Source organism: Argiope bruennichi, chromosome X1, assembly GCF_947563725.1.
Source record: "Argiope bruennichi chromosome X1, qqArgBrue1.1, whole genome shotgun sequence".
NCBI classification, from domain to species: domain Eukaryota; kingdom Metazoa; phylum Arthropoda; class Arachnida; order Araneae; family Araneidae; genus Argiope; species Argiope bruennichi.
In genome coordinates, this window is record NC_079162.1 from 42,279,561 (window position 1) to 42,294,424 (window position 14,864).

A 14,864-nucleotide genomic window follows, 5' to 3' on the forward strand; every position below is an offset into this window, starting at 1 on the left:
TAGTTATTGATTGAAATTGCATACTGCCATTACATTCACACAATTGTTACATATTTGCATGTATATTTAAAGAAAATATTTGCAAATTTTGATTATTTCACTTTATTTATAGTATCAAGATTCTGACTTTATTGCTTATAGGCAAAATTTTCTGTAAGCATTGCTCATGTGTTTCTTTTTATTTTTATTCCTAAAAATTTTAAATTTTATCATATTTTCTCTCATGTATTTCATTATTTGTTATGTTTTGTATGATACTAGATTCATAATAGTTTTGCTTTGATATTAAATTGGACTCTATATCATTGTTACCGTGAACAATCTGATTGTGTTTGCACATTGTTAAAGAGACTGGGCTAATAGTTTTAGATACTGTTTAGTTCTGATTTCATAACTATTTGAAATATTTACTTTCTTGCACTGTAAATTTGATTATTTCTTACATTTTGCTTGAGTTTCCATATCAATCAAAATTTACATTATTCTAACATACGAAATACTAAATTAACCTTTCATTTATTATTCATTGAGTGTCAAGTTATGTTTGGTTCTGAATTTCACAGAAAGTCAGGTTTATTTCATTCCAATCTGAAATATTCTCTCAATGTAGATCACATATACATTTGAATTTGTAATAAAAGCTCATATTTAACACACATTTTTATTTTCTAGTTATTGATTGAAATTGCCACTGCCATTATATTCACACAGTTGTTACATAGTTGCATGAATATTTAAGGAAAATATTTGCAAATTTTGATTATTTCACTCTATTTATAGCATCGTGAATCTGACTTAATTGATTGTAGGCAAAATTTTCTATTAGCATTACTAATGTGTTTCTTTTTATTAAGCATTCCTTGAAATTTAAAATTTTATCATCTTTTTTTCATGTATTTCACAATTTGTTATGTTTAATATGATACTAGACTCATAAAGTTTTTTCTTTCATATTAAATTGGACTGTATAACATTGCTACCATATATAATCTGATTGTGTTTGCCTATTGTCAAAGAGACTGAGCTAATATTGTAAGATTCTCTTTAGCTTTGATTTCATAACCATATGAAATGTTTACTTTCTTGCACAGTAATTTGATTCTTTCTTACATTTTGCTTGATATTCCAAGTAAATCATAATTTACATAATTCTTGCATCACAAATCCTCACTTTACCTGTCATTTAATGATCATTTTGTGTCAAGTCATGTTTGGTTTTGAATTCCACAAAAAGTCAGTTTTCTTTCATTCCAATATGAAATATTCTCTCAATGTAGATCACATATACATTTGAATTTGAAATAAAAGTTCATATTTAACACACATTTTTATTTTCTTGTTATTGATTGAAATTGCACACTGCCATTGTATTCACACAATTTTTATGTTACACAGCATGAATATCTAAGGAAAATATTTGCAAATTTTGATAATTTCACTATATTTATAGCAGCATGAATCTGACTTTATTGCTTTAGGCAAAATTTTCTATTAGCATTGCTAATGTATTTCATTTTATTGTATATTCCTAAAAATTTAAAATTTTATCATCTTTTCTTTCATGTATTTCACTATTTGTTATGTTTGTTATGATACTAGAATCAGAAAGGTTTTGCTTTGATATTAAATGGGACTGTATATCATTGTAATATATGCAATCTGATTATGTTTGCCCATTGTCAAGGAAACTGAGCTAATATTTTAAGGATCTGTTTAGCTTGTATTTCATAACTATATAAAATATTTACTTTCTTGCACAGTAATTTGATTCTTTCTTGAATTTTGCTTGATATTCCATATAAATCATAATTTACATAATTCTTGCATCATAAATCCTCACTTTACCTGCCATTTATTGTTCATTCTGTGTCAAGTCATGTTTGATTTTGAATTCCACAGAAAGTCAGTTATATTTCATCCCAATATAAAGTTTTCTCTCAATATGCATATTCAATTATCTGGGAATAAAAACTCATATTCAACACACATTTTCATTTTCTAGTTATTGATTGAAATTGCATACTACCATTGCATTTACACAATTGTTACATATTTGCAGGAATATTTGCAAATTTTTATTATTTCACATTATTTATAGTATCAAGAATCTGACTTTATTGCTTATAGGGAAAATTTTCTATAAGCATTGCTCATGTGTTTATTTTTATTTTTTTTCTAAAAATTTTAAATTTTATCATATTTTCTTTCCTGTATTTCAATATTTGTTATGTTTTGAATGCTATTAGATTCCTAAAGGTTTTGCATTGATATTAAATTGGACTCTATATCACTGTTACCGTGAACAATCTGATTGTGTTTGCACATTGTCAAAGAGACTGAGCTAATAATTTTAGATACTGTTTAGTTCTGATTTCATAACTATTTGAAATATTTACTTTCTTGCACTGTAAATTTGATTCTTTCTTACATTTTGCTTGAGTTTCCATATCAATCAAAATTTACATTATTCTAACATCCGAAATACTAAATTAACCTTTCATTTATTATTCATTGAGTGTCAAGTCATGTTTGGTTCTGAATTCCACAGAAAATCAGGTTTATTTCATTTCAATAAGAAATATTCTCTCAATGTAGATCACATATACATTTGAATTTGTAATAAAAGCTCATATTTAACACACATTTTTATTTTCTAGTTATTGATTGAAATTTCACACTGTCATTATATTCACACAGTTGTTACATAGTTGCATGAATATTTAAGGAAAATATTTGCAAATTTTGATTATTTCACTCTATTTATAGCATCCTGAATCTGACTTTAATGCTTGTACGCAAAATTTACTATTAGCATTTCTAATGTATTTCATTTTATAGTGTATTCCTAAAACTTTAAAATTTTGTTAACTTTTCTTTTATGTATTTCATTATTTGTTATGTTTAGTATGATACTAGAACCATAAAGGTTTTTCTTTGATATTAATTGGACTGTATATCATTGTAATATATGCAATCTGATTGTGTTTGCCCACCGTCAAAAAAACTGAGCTAATATTTTAAGATTCTGTTTAGCTTGTATTTCATAACTATATAAAATATTTACTTTCTTGCTTAGTAATTTGATTCTTTCTTGAATTTTGCTTGATATTCAATATAAATCATAATTTACATAATTCTTGCATCATAAATCCTCACTTTACCTGCCATTTATTGTTCATTTTGTGTCAAGTCATGTTTGATTTTGAATTCCACAGAAAGTCAGTTATATTTCATCCCAATATAAAGTTTTCTCTCAATATGCATATTTATTTGATCTGGGAATAAAAACTCATATTTAACAGACATTTTCATTTTCTAGTTATTGATTGAAATTGCATACAATCATTGCATTCACAGAATTTTTACATATTTGCATGAATATTTAAAGAAAATATATGCAAATTTTGATTATTTCACTTTATTTATAGTATCAAGAATCTGACTTTATTGCTTATAGGCAAAATTTTCTGTAAGCATTGCTCATGTGTTTCTTTTTATTTTTATTTCTAAAAATTTTTAATTTTATCATATTTTCTTTCATGTATTCCACTATTTGTGTTGTTTTGTATGATACTAGATTCATAATAGTTTTGCTTTGATATTAAATTGCACTCTATATCATTGTTACCATGAACAATGTGATTATGTTTGCACATTGTTAAAGAGACTGGGCTAATATTTTTAAATACTGTTTAGTTCTGATTTCATAACTATTTGAAATATTTACTTTCTTGCACAGTAATTTGATTCTTTCTTACATTTCGCTTGATATTCCATATAAATCATAATTTACATAATTCTTCCATCACAAATCCTCACTTAACCTTTCATTTATTATTCATTGTGTGTCAAGTCATGTTTGGTTTAAAATTCCACAGAAAGTCAGGTTTATTAAATTCCAATATGAAATATTCTCTCAATGTACATCACATATACATTTGAATTCGGAATAAAAGTTCATATTTAACACACACTTTTATTTTCTATTTATTGATTGAAATTGTACACTGCCATTGTATTCACACAGTTTTTACATAGTTGCATAAATATTTAAGGAAAATATTTGCAAATTTTGATAATTTAACTTTATTTATAGCATCATGAATCTGACTTTATTTTTTGTAGGCAAAATTTTGTATTAGCATTGCTAATGTATTTCATTTTATTGTGTATTCCTTAAAATTTAAAATTTCATCCTCTTTTCTTTCATGTATTTCACTATTTGTTATATTTATTATGATACTAGAATCATAAAGGTTTTGCTTTGATATTAAATTGGACTGTATATCATTGTTACCATATGCAATCTCATTGTGTCTGCCCATTGTCAAAGAAACTGAGCTAATATTTTAAGAATCTGTTTAGCTTGTATTTCATAACTATATAAAATATTTACTTTCTTGCACAGTAATTTGATTCTTTCTTGAATTTTGAGTGATATTCCATATAAATCATAATTTACATAATTCTTTCATCAGAAATCCTCACGTAACCTGTCATTTATTGTTCATTTTGTGTCAAATCCTGTTTGGTTTTGAATACCCCAGAAAGTCAGTTTTATTTCATCCCAATATAAAGTTTTCTCTCAATATGTATATTCATTTGAACTTGAAATAAAAACTCATATTTAACACACATTTTCATTTTCCAGTTATTGATTGAAATTTCGTACTGCCATTACATTCACACATTTGTTACATATTTGCATGAATATTTAAGGAAAATATATGCAAATTTTGATTATTTCACTTTATTTATAGTACCAAGAATCTGACTTTATTCCTTGTAGGCAAAAATTTCTATAAGCATTACTTATGTGTTTCTTTTTACTGTGTATTCCTAAAAATTTTAAATTTTATCATATTTTCTTTAATGTATTTCACTATTTCTTAGGTTTTGTATGATACTAGAATCATAAAGGATTTTCTTTGATATTAAATTGGACTCTATATCATTGTTACCGTAAACAATCTGATTGTGTTTGCTCATTGTCAAAGAAACTGAGCTAATATTTTAAGATACTCTGTATTTCTGATTTCATAACTATTTCAAATATTTACTTTCTTGCACAGTAATTTGATTCTTTCTTACATTTCGCTTGATATTCCATATAAATCATAATTTACATAATTCTTACATCACAAATCTTCACTTTACCTGTCATTTATTTTTTTATTTTTTCTACGGAATTTCAGCTTTGTTTCATTCAATATATAGTTTTTTTTCCCAATGTAGATTACAGATTCATTTGAAATTGGGGTATAAAGAGATGTACAACACACAATTTCAGTTTCTAATTATTGATTTAAATTGCATATTGCCATTTAATTCACACAATTTTTTCTTGTTTGTATGAATATTTAAGGATTTTTTTTTTCAAATTATGATTATTTCATTTTATTTATAACACGATGTATCTGAATTTATTGCTTGGAGGGGAACCTTTCTTTAACGTTGCAATTTCATTTATTTATTTTTTCTGAATTTTTAGAAAGTTATCTTCTTTTCTTTAATATATTTTACTATTTGTTATTTTTTATATGATAGCAAGGGTCATCAATGATTTACTTTAATATTATATTGGAACTATATATGATTAATTGTATGAAAAGTGTGTTTGATTTTTCATCTTGGTCAGTAGATTGACCTTATATTTGAAAAAATTTTCTAGTTTTGCTGTACTAAATATTTGAAATGTTTATTTTCTTTTACAATAAGCTTGATTATTTTTTATATTTTACTTCTTACCAATTTACAGAAATATTACAATGAATTTTACATTTGACATCCTGAAAGAATTTATTCAATATCTCGTGTCTATTCTATTCATTGTTTTTAAATGGTACATTTTTCTTTTCAGTTTGTTTTCTTATTTCTTTTTATGTTTTGTTTAGCTTTTAATTCAATTGAGTTTCAATTCAAGTTTAGCTTTGTTTTTTTGTAATATGAATTTTTCTATTTTTGTAGATTATATATCTTTGGTTTGAACTTGGAATGAAATCTTATCTTCAACACTTTTTTTCATTTTGACTACAGATTCTCCTAATATTATAGAAGTTCTTTATTTTTGATATACTATTTATCTGAAAGATCTCCTTCCTTGATTAATAAATATTGCTGTTTGTTATGTTTTACTTGATACTTCTGGTCAGGAATAATTTATATAAAGTTTAAATCGGTACTTATTTCTGATCATTAATCTCTGTTTCGATTTTACATATTCCTTATTTTGAATTTGGGAAATTCTATTTTCTATGGATTATAGTGATTTTAGTTATTTATCAATGAATAGTTCTTTTTCAACATGTTATGCTTATTTAAAAATCTTTCAAAATGAAATGTTTCTGATTCGCCGAAAATATGAGGATATTTTTTTTTCTTTCTAATTTCATTTCAAATTTTTAATTTCAAGCTTATCTTCTAGATTTTTTCTCCCATAAATCTTTTTCTAAGATTTTTTATATTATTTTTGCGTTTTCTTATTTATTTATTATTTTAATATTCATTTTAACCAACTTGTCAAAGACCGGAAAGGAAAAATAGCGTATAAATGAGAAATCAAGAGGGCGATGGCAAAAGTTTTGTTCGAGTGGGGGGATACGAGAATCAGTTGGCTGATAGCTAGTTTTTATTCTCCAGATGCATCACTCAACTATACAGTCAGCAAATTTTTATTTTCAAGAACTATTCGCTTGTATAACCCATTGTATGTTTTTCCTAGTTATCGAATCATTTTTTGGGGGGGAGGGGGTATTGCTGTTGAACAGTAGTTAAGAATTTTAATGAAGCTGCATTAATTCGTCCGCACTTATTTTTCTTTTCACTTAGGAACTTATTCGAAACGGGATTAATATCTGCATCTGGCAGGGGAAATCGATCAATGACGAAATGAGATGTGCAGTAGTTCTAATACAGCCATCTGTTGATCGCTGCAGGCTGTGGCGAAGCGTGACCTTGGGGCGAAGTCGTCAGCAAAGGTACAGTTCTCGTGGTGAAGTGGCGGGGAGTATGGGGTAAAAGAGAGACCAATCAGATTGAGGCGTTTCGAAATCGATTACTAAGTGGGAGAAGAGATTGCGCCTACTCCTAATTTTTTTTTTCTTGTCGTCTAAATCTGAAAGGATAATCAAACGGAATATTTTATGTATAATTTTATTTTTCATGTCAGTAACTTTTTCCAAGCATTTTTTGACAATTAATTGAGCTACTGGAGGAAAAACATTTTTATACGCAGGCAGCAAAACAGTTTGCCGCTTCAGGAAAATATCGATTTTGTTTCATATGAACGCATTATTCGCATTCTTCAAAATCATAGATTATGTTCACAGATTCAAATGTTGGTTCATTTTGCTGTTTTACATATTTCTCGATTCTATAGAGTTGACATCATATCATCTAATCAATGCAATCAATCAGTCGGAAAATTAAGTCGGTATTAAAAACGGAGAAATAATAGAAATCAGTTGTAAAAAAAATTGCAATCTTTGCGAGGAAACAAAACACCGACTGAGTGAAATCAGCCGAGAATTTTTTTAAAATATAGCATGCATAATTTCAGTAAACAATGGTCGTTTTTATTATCTTTAGACTGCAGCAATTTAATAACTAAAATAAAACTTTTTAAAAGCGAACTGTTATAAAAGCAAAGACAATTATACCTCCATAATATAAACAAAACATGCAAATAGTATCTGACATATTTTACTCCTTATCAATCAGCAAAATAACTGATTAGTGTTTTGAAATGCCTAACAGATTGGTTAGAATAACTGTAATAATAAAAGTGTCATGTATAGAAATTATAAGGAGAAAAACCTTTGTGTGTGGAAGAGGCGTGAACAAAGAAAAGAGCGATTGACATTTTTGCTACGTTTTGAGCTGGAGTGAATTTATTTTGCTATAAATTCGTATTAGAACAACTAAGAAAGAAACTTTGACATCCCCCCCCCTCGTAATATTAGCATTGCGCGTGAAAACCGATCTTTCAAAATACACTTTCAGATGTGTTGTTTTTAAAGAAAATATTCGGTTAATTGTTTTTTGTCAAGTGAAATGTAAGATAATTCAGTAATTGATATCACAGTCATTTAAAATATAAAAAATAAAAGAATATTGATTAAAAATTTTACTTTTATAAAAAAATTACCTGAACTTAAAAAAATTTTTAAAGATTCAAAGTTATTGCTTTGAAATTAAATGATGACAATGAGTTAACATAACTGTATTTTTTAAAAAATAAAACGAAGAATCAGCATTAAGTTTGAATAAATGAATAATTTTTTGAATTTTTACGAAACTCAAACCTGTTCTAGAGTAAATGAGACTATGTAATTGTAGACGAGTTGTTTGATTTATTATTTGTTGTAAAATAATGTACATACAAAGTAAAAAATATCTCTAGTTTTAGACGTTAAAAAAATATCCTGAATAATTTATGTACACTTAATGCATATGACATGAAAAAAAATCTAATCCTGAAATTAAAGTTATAATTAAGATGTTATTTGAAGATATAATATTACTTCCTGCTTTTCATTGCTTAAGAATAAAACAAATTTCTTAATTTAAAAGATTAGTTGAGATGAACAACAGAAGGTAAAAAAAGACTCTTTAAAGGTTTGATGAAGAGAAGAAATAGGTCTAACTTAAATTTTAACAGATAAAACTACTGATACAAATCATACAAATAATTTAAAAAAAAAAAATGCTAAAATTGGAGCAGTTGTATAAGTAAATTTATCATTGAGAAAATTAGTGTTTAAATTTTTAACTTGGAGTAAAAATTTTGAATTTTAAAGTGATATATTTGGCAACAATCTTTACTTGAGATAATATTTTCAGAAGTTATCACTAACCATCGAAATTTCGTTTTATTTTTGATTAATTAAAACTAATTCAACTGTCAAAAAAGTGTTTTAGTTATACGTCCCCATTCTCCAAACTATATTTGTCTCTTGGTAACTTTAATTCTAATATTTAGACCTGCAATGCGGCTACTGACAGACATGCAGAACTATGTAATATGCATTAATTACAGATGACTCTTTCATTTAAAAAAACATAATAATAACGTATCATGAGAAATATTTTAAAATCATTTTGAAAGATTTCAATGAAGTTTACCTATCCTTGTTCAGAAAATATTTGATACATTACATTTGATAGACTCTAAAACAGTTTCGAATATTTCTGACACCACTCCTTCTTATTTAGGTAAAGGAGGGGAGGGACATTAGAAAGCTGGTGTGTGCCTTTTGAAGATAAATTACAGATGATAACATTCAATGCTTTCCGATATTATTTCCTCAGAATAAAGAACCTGTATGGCGATACACCATTTCCATCGTCGTCCTATCTATATTTTACATAAAGAAATTATTTATAGGGATGGCTTACTGTGTTTTTGTAATCTTTACAAGGAAAATAAGTTTTGTAAATTGTTGATAAAGATAAAATCCATTCTTGTAATCTGACATTTCAACGTTCATGTGAACAGAAAGCGAAAGATTTCGGAAAGTTATAAAGAGGGGGAAGGTTCTGATTTTTTTGGAGGAAGCTTGGGCTTTTCCGTCAGTTAGCGGACGTGTGCAGTTAATTGCTGCGACACCTTCTGGGGAAATGTAGGAATTACGGCCGTTTATTGCCTCTCTGTTTCGCGTACATATTCATTACCAACTGTTGCTGCTCTCAGTGTATTTCACGACGAAAATCCGATGTCGGAGAGCGGAATCGCTAGTGCTTTGTCCTACAAAATTTGGATATATATTCTGGATCTTAATTGTAGTTTCTTATTAAAAGATAGTTTGTTACATCTGCCCCTCTGAATTTAAACAGTATAACTAATTTCAGCGATTTTACTGTATAAAACATGACAGGCAACGCAAGGAGTCTTCTCAGAAACTTACTTTTAAACTAATAAGCTCTTTATTATTAGCAGCATTAGCCTGCAGATGTATAATGTATTATGAAATTTTCTAAGCGACACATTTCAGGTATACTATTTTATGCATTTTATTATTATTATTATTATTATTTCTCCATTAGAATACTTTTCGTCTATCCAAGAAGAAGATTTAAATATTTTAATAGGTTATCATTTAAAAAAATGTTAAAAACAATGTTATTTTATCTTTGTTTCTGTGTTGCAGTATTTTTATTATTTGTATTTATTGCTTACATTTCAGGTAAACGTTTTTCTTTAACCAAACGAAAGCTTTTTTCCTCCTATTCTTTAATATGGTGCTTTTTTCATAAAAATGTTATTCCATGGAACCTTATGTTATTATTATTTTTTTTTTTTTTTTTTTTTTTTTTTGTATACCACATACTAAGATCATTTGGATAAATTATAAAATATGTGAAGCCTTTTGACGATTAATTTATTATAACTGTCCTAAACAATAATTATCAATAATTTTTTTAATTTTATAGTATTTAGACCCAGTTTCTAAGGAACACGAGAATTGTTTCGGATTTGGTTTGGTTTAGTTATATTAACGTCCCGTTTTGAAGCAACACTAGGGCTATTTTGGGACGGACCCCGTAATTAGAATTGTTTCGGGATGGATCACATAATTTTTAGCTGAGGTCAGATAAGGAGAACTCGGACTGAATTTGCTTCTCCCGCTCCAAGCTTCCGCACCACATCAACAGGAGGATATTTGGCCTCGATGGATTTGACCCGATTCATGGAGATGCTTCTGTGAAATAGGCAAACATCTGCTTACCGAACCCTAGACCCTACTGTAAAGTAAAGGGACCCCTCAAAAAGTCTGTGCATAATTTTATATAAGCTTGTAGGTATGTGATTATTTTTTTAATGTTGTCTTTTTTTATCATTTATATCATATGTAGATTTCTTGTTTGTAAATAATAAAAAAAGAATAAATTCTAATTTTATTAATTCAGTGTATTGTTTTCTCTAAATTCTAAGTAAATCCCATTGTTTACACAGTATAAAACTTTTCATTATTGAATGCATGCGCTGCCATTGTAAATCTGCAGGAATAATGAAGATAAAAGTGGTGTTTAATTGCCTTCATAATGAAATGTAATTTTTTAATTTAGGTCAATTTTCACATCTTGAAATTCTTGATGATACTATTTTTATTGTTTATAATTTAATTTTAGTGCTTTGATTTATGTTTGCCCACTAAGAAAACTTATTGTTATTTTTTAACGCTTGTTAAACTTATGAAAAAACTTCTTAACACATTTGGAATGTTATAGAAAATCGCATAAATTTTACAGCATATTAATTTTTTTAGTGCCCCACGCTATAATTTTTACTTTTAAAAGTATTTTATATGTAATTGTTTGCGTTTAAAAAATAGAAAAGTGCAAACTGTTATTTAAAAATAATTATTATTTACAGAAATTTATCACAAAATTTTTTTCTCAAAATTATTTTTTAATTTAAAAATTTGATGCTAATAGTCTATATTCTGTTGTCGAGAGATATCTTCATTTAAAATAAATATTTTTTTACTTCAATAAAAATTAACAATGGCAATTACAATTTAATTTTTAAATTTTAATGAATAATCCATTTTTAGTATTGAATGCTTTTTTAATATTTCATTGGATTGATTTCATTTCATATATCTTCCAATAAATTAGTGTATCATTCAGAGGAGGTGACAGAGGTTTACCCACTCGATGGGGACAAATCCGACAAGGGGGAAAGCATAGTTTCTCTAATTTGCTTCAAAATAAGTCATTATTAATTTTATATTTAATTAAAGCCCATTAAATATTAATTATCTCAGTAAAATTCTTCAACCTCTTAATTTTCCTGTTTATTCAGGTGCTGGTCCTAATTTTTCTCTCATTGTTAAAAATTTGCTAGGATATGTATAAAAAATGTTCTCAATTCTTTTACTGCCCGTCAAAAGATTTTCAGTTTTTGAGTATATTCTTTATGGAACTCTTCAGATTTATTTGATCTAATTCTATAAAAAAAATATATAGTTATATTTCATTCTAGATAACATTGCATAGATCGAAACACAGGATGTAGCATTAAATCACTGGAGCTGTGGATTTTTCCCCTTGTAATAAAAAATGTTTCCAAAAGTAACCAAAAGATGGCGCTGACACATCGTATGCAGACGTTTCATTGCAAAACGGGTTAGCAAGAAAAGGGAAATGGATTCGTCATTCTTTTATTATCTTTTCTGCAAGATTCTTTTATCTTTTCTGCAAAATAATAAAAGAAGATAACTTTTCTATAAAAATAGTGAATGCACAACTATTGCATTGTGGAAATTTAGCTTGGAGAAAGTCATCACAAAATGTCTTATTTGTAACATCGGAAGCCATTTTGAATCCATCATTTTATCACCTGTCTTGTTGCTCTGCAGTCAAACTTCGATCGATATCTGGTCTCCCGTTGCTTAGGAGTGAGAGCTAAATTTAGGAAGGAGCTGTACTTGTATTCCCGGAAACAGATTTACACAACCTGAAAGTTAAACTGCGCATTTTAACAGGGAGGCTAGCCGCCCGGGAAACCGGGAATCGCCTGGGAATTTCGGGAAGTTGGAAAAGGTCAAGGAAATTTACAAAACTGGATTTATTTTTTTTTAATAAAACGGTAATTTTTATCGAACATGATAATTCGCTGGTATTTTTTCATAAGTAGACTGAAGCATCGTTGACAACTAATGAAAATCAAATTTTTAATTATAGTCTAAAACAGACATATCTAATTTATTGCATATATGTATAAATATACAATATTTTCGCCGAAAGTTTTTGTTTGCTTTTTTTTTTTCATAACGACAATTATCGATATAATTAGAGAAAATGGTTTTTCGTACTATGGAAAAAGACAGTCTAACTAAAGCCCAGCTCCTTTTACTGTTATGATTTTAAGCCTTAACTGGTCTCTTTTATTTAAAAATATATATAGGGAGCTATCCCCCCCCCCTTCCTTCGAACGTCAAATCGATCATACCACCTGTTACAAGAGCGAAAGTATGAATTTTGGATATTAACATTCAAAACTAGTTATAAAATATTGATCCGTTATTATAATCCCAAAATAATTTATTTTAATTAAATAAGTATTTTTAAAAATAATTATTTATTCCCCCCTTCTCGGAGATTTTTTGTTGTTGTTATCATTAAATTATGAAGTATCGGATGTTAGTGCTACGATTTCCGTAAAACATTTTTTATTGTTTATTTGTAAACATTATGAACTCGGATTACCAAATTCTTCATATGAATTAATGCTATGGACGGCAGGAAATGGACGTTAATGCTAATATTTTCTTTTAACATTTTTTTTGTTTGTTTGTTTGCTTAAAATTCCCCATACATTCAACAAAATGCTCTATAATTTGAAAATAATATTAAAAACGAGAAATTAATTTGTTTGATACATTTATAGGTAGGTAGGTATACATGCATCTTGTAATTTTTTCAAAAAAATTTTTTTTAAGGGGTCAGCCTTTTTCTTATGCGGTTTGATGAATATGAAATTATTTGCCACAAAAATTTACAAAATTGATTCATATTATCTTTTTTGAAATTTATAGCTCTAAAAAAATCTCTTTTTATGCAATAAAGAAAAAAAAAAAAAATTGAAAAGGAACAATTTTCCACTTTTTTCTCTATTTTAGAGTTTAAGTATTGAGCCAGCGTGCAAGCGATTATAATTATTAGTTGGGGAGCTAAAAGTCAATGCAATTTTGATTTCATTGAAGAATTTTTGTTATTTTGATGCAAAGATTTTATTTTAAATTTATAAATGATTTTTTTTTCTGTTAGTAAAATTATTGTTCAGTTCTGATTGGCATGTTGGTAAACAGTATGGATAAGGGAGACCCCATTAGAAGGAAACAAATTATTTCATTCTTAAGCACTTCGCCAATGTACATATATTTTTGTACTTCATTTTTCGCGAGTAAATTTGACAAACAGTTCTGATATATGACTATATGGCTCAAATTCAGTCTAGATGGGCATATATCTTTTAGTGGCTAATATATTGGGGGAGGAGGGAAGAAGGGTTTTACATAACTGAAACTTATTTGAAATTAAATAAGTGAAAATGTGTGTGTGTTTTCTTCTGAGAATTACATTTTATTTTACATTGATTTTAGTGAAAAGAGTAGAACTATTTTTCAAATAAAGTTAAGAACACATTGCGCAATAATTAAAGGGAATAAAATAAAGCGACATCATTCTGAAGATATTAAAAGCATCGCAAAAATGTCAGGGAAATTTCTTTAAAAGAAACCTAGAAATGGCAAGGAAATTCAAACAGCAGAAATGCTGGCCACCCTGTTTAAGAACGCTCTTGTAATAAATTGGTCAATTCAGTTTCATATTTATAAAAATGATTATTTTCGGTTAATTTTTTTCACTACCTTAATTAAAATGTATATGTTTTTATTTATTTATTATGACTTTCGATTCCGTTGCATCCACATTTATACACATTTTCTTTTAAGCAGATGTTCGGAATTTATAAATTAATGATTAAGTGAATTAAATAAATTATGTTGGATCCAAAATAGTTATACTTAATGAAAGGAAAATATTATTCTAATATTTTAAAATTCCTAAGTTTTTATTTTTAACAAATTTATTTATATAGTAAACTAGACTGAGAACATTTTTAATTGATGCACTCGCGGCCCTTTCTTATCCCAGTGGATCTAGGCAATTGTTTAGTCAGAAATTCGCCACCGTGCATTTCCCTGGTAATTTATAGTCAGTGATTCGATTTTTCATTCAGAAATGAAGAAGATATCGTGTCCCATCCATATATAAAAAGGTGAAATAAATTATAAATAAAATTTCTTCTTCAAATTTAAAAAAGAATAATAGTTCTGTTCAGCAACGGATTGTAAAAC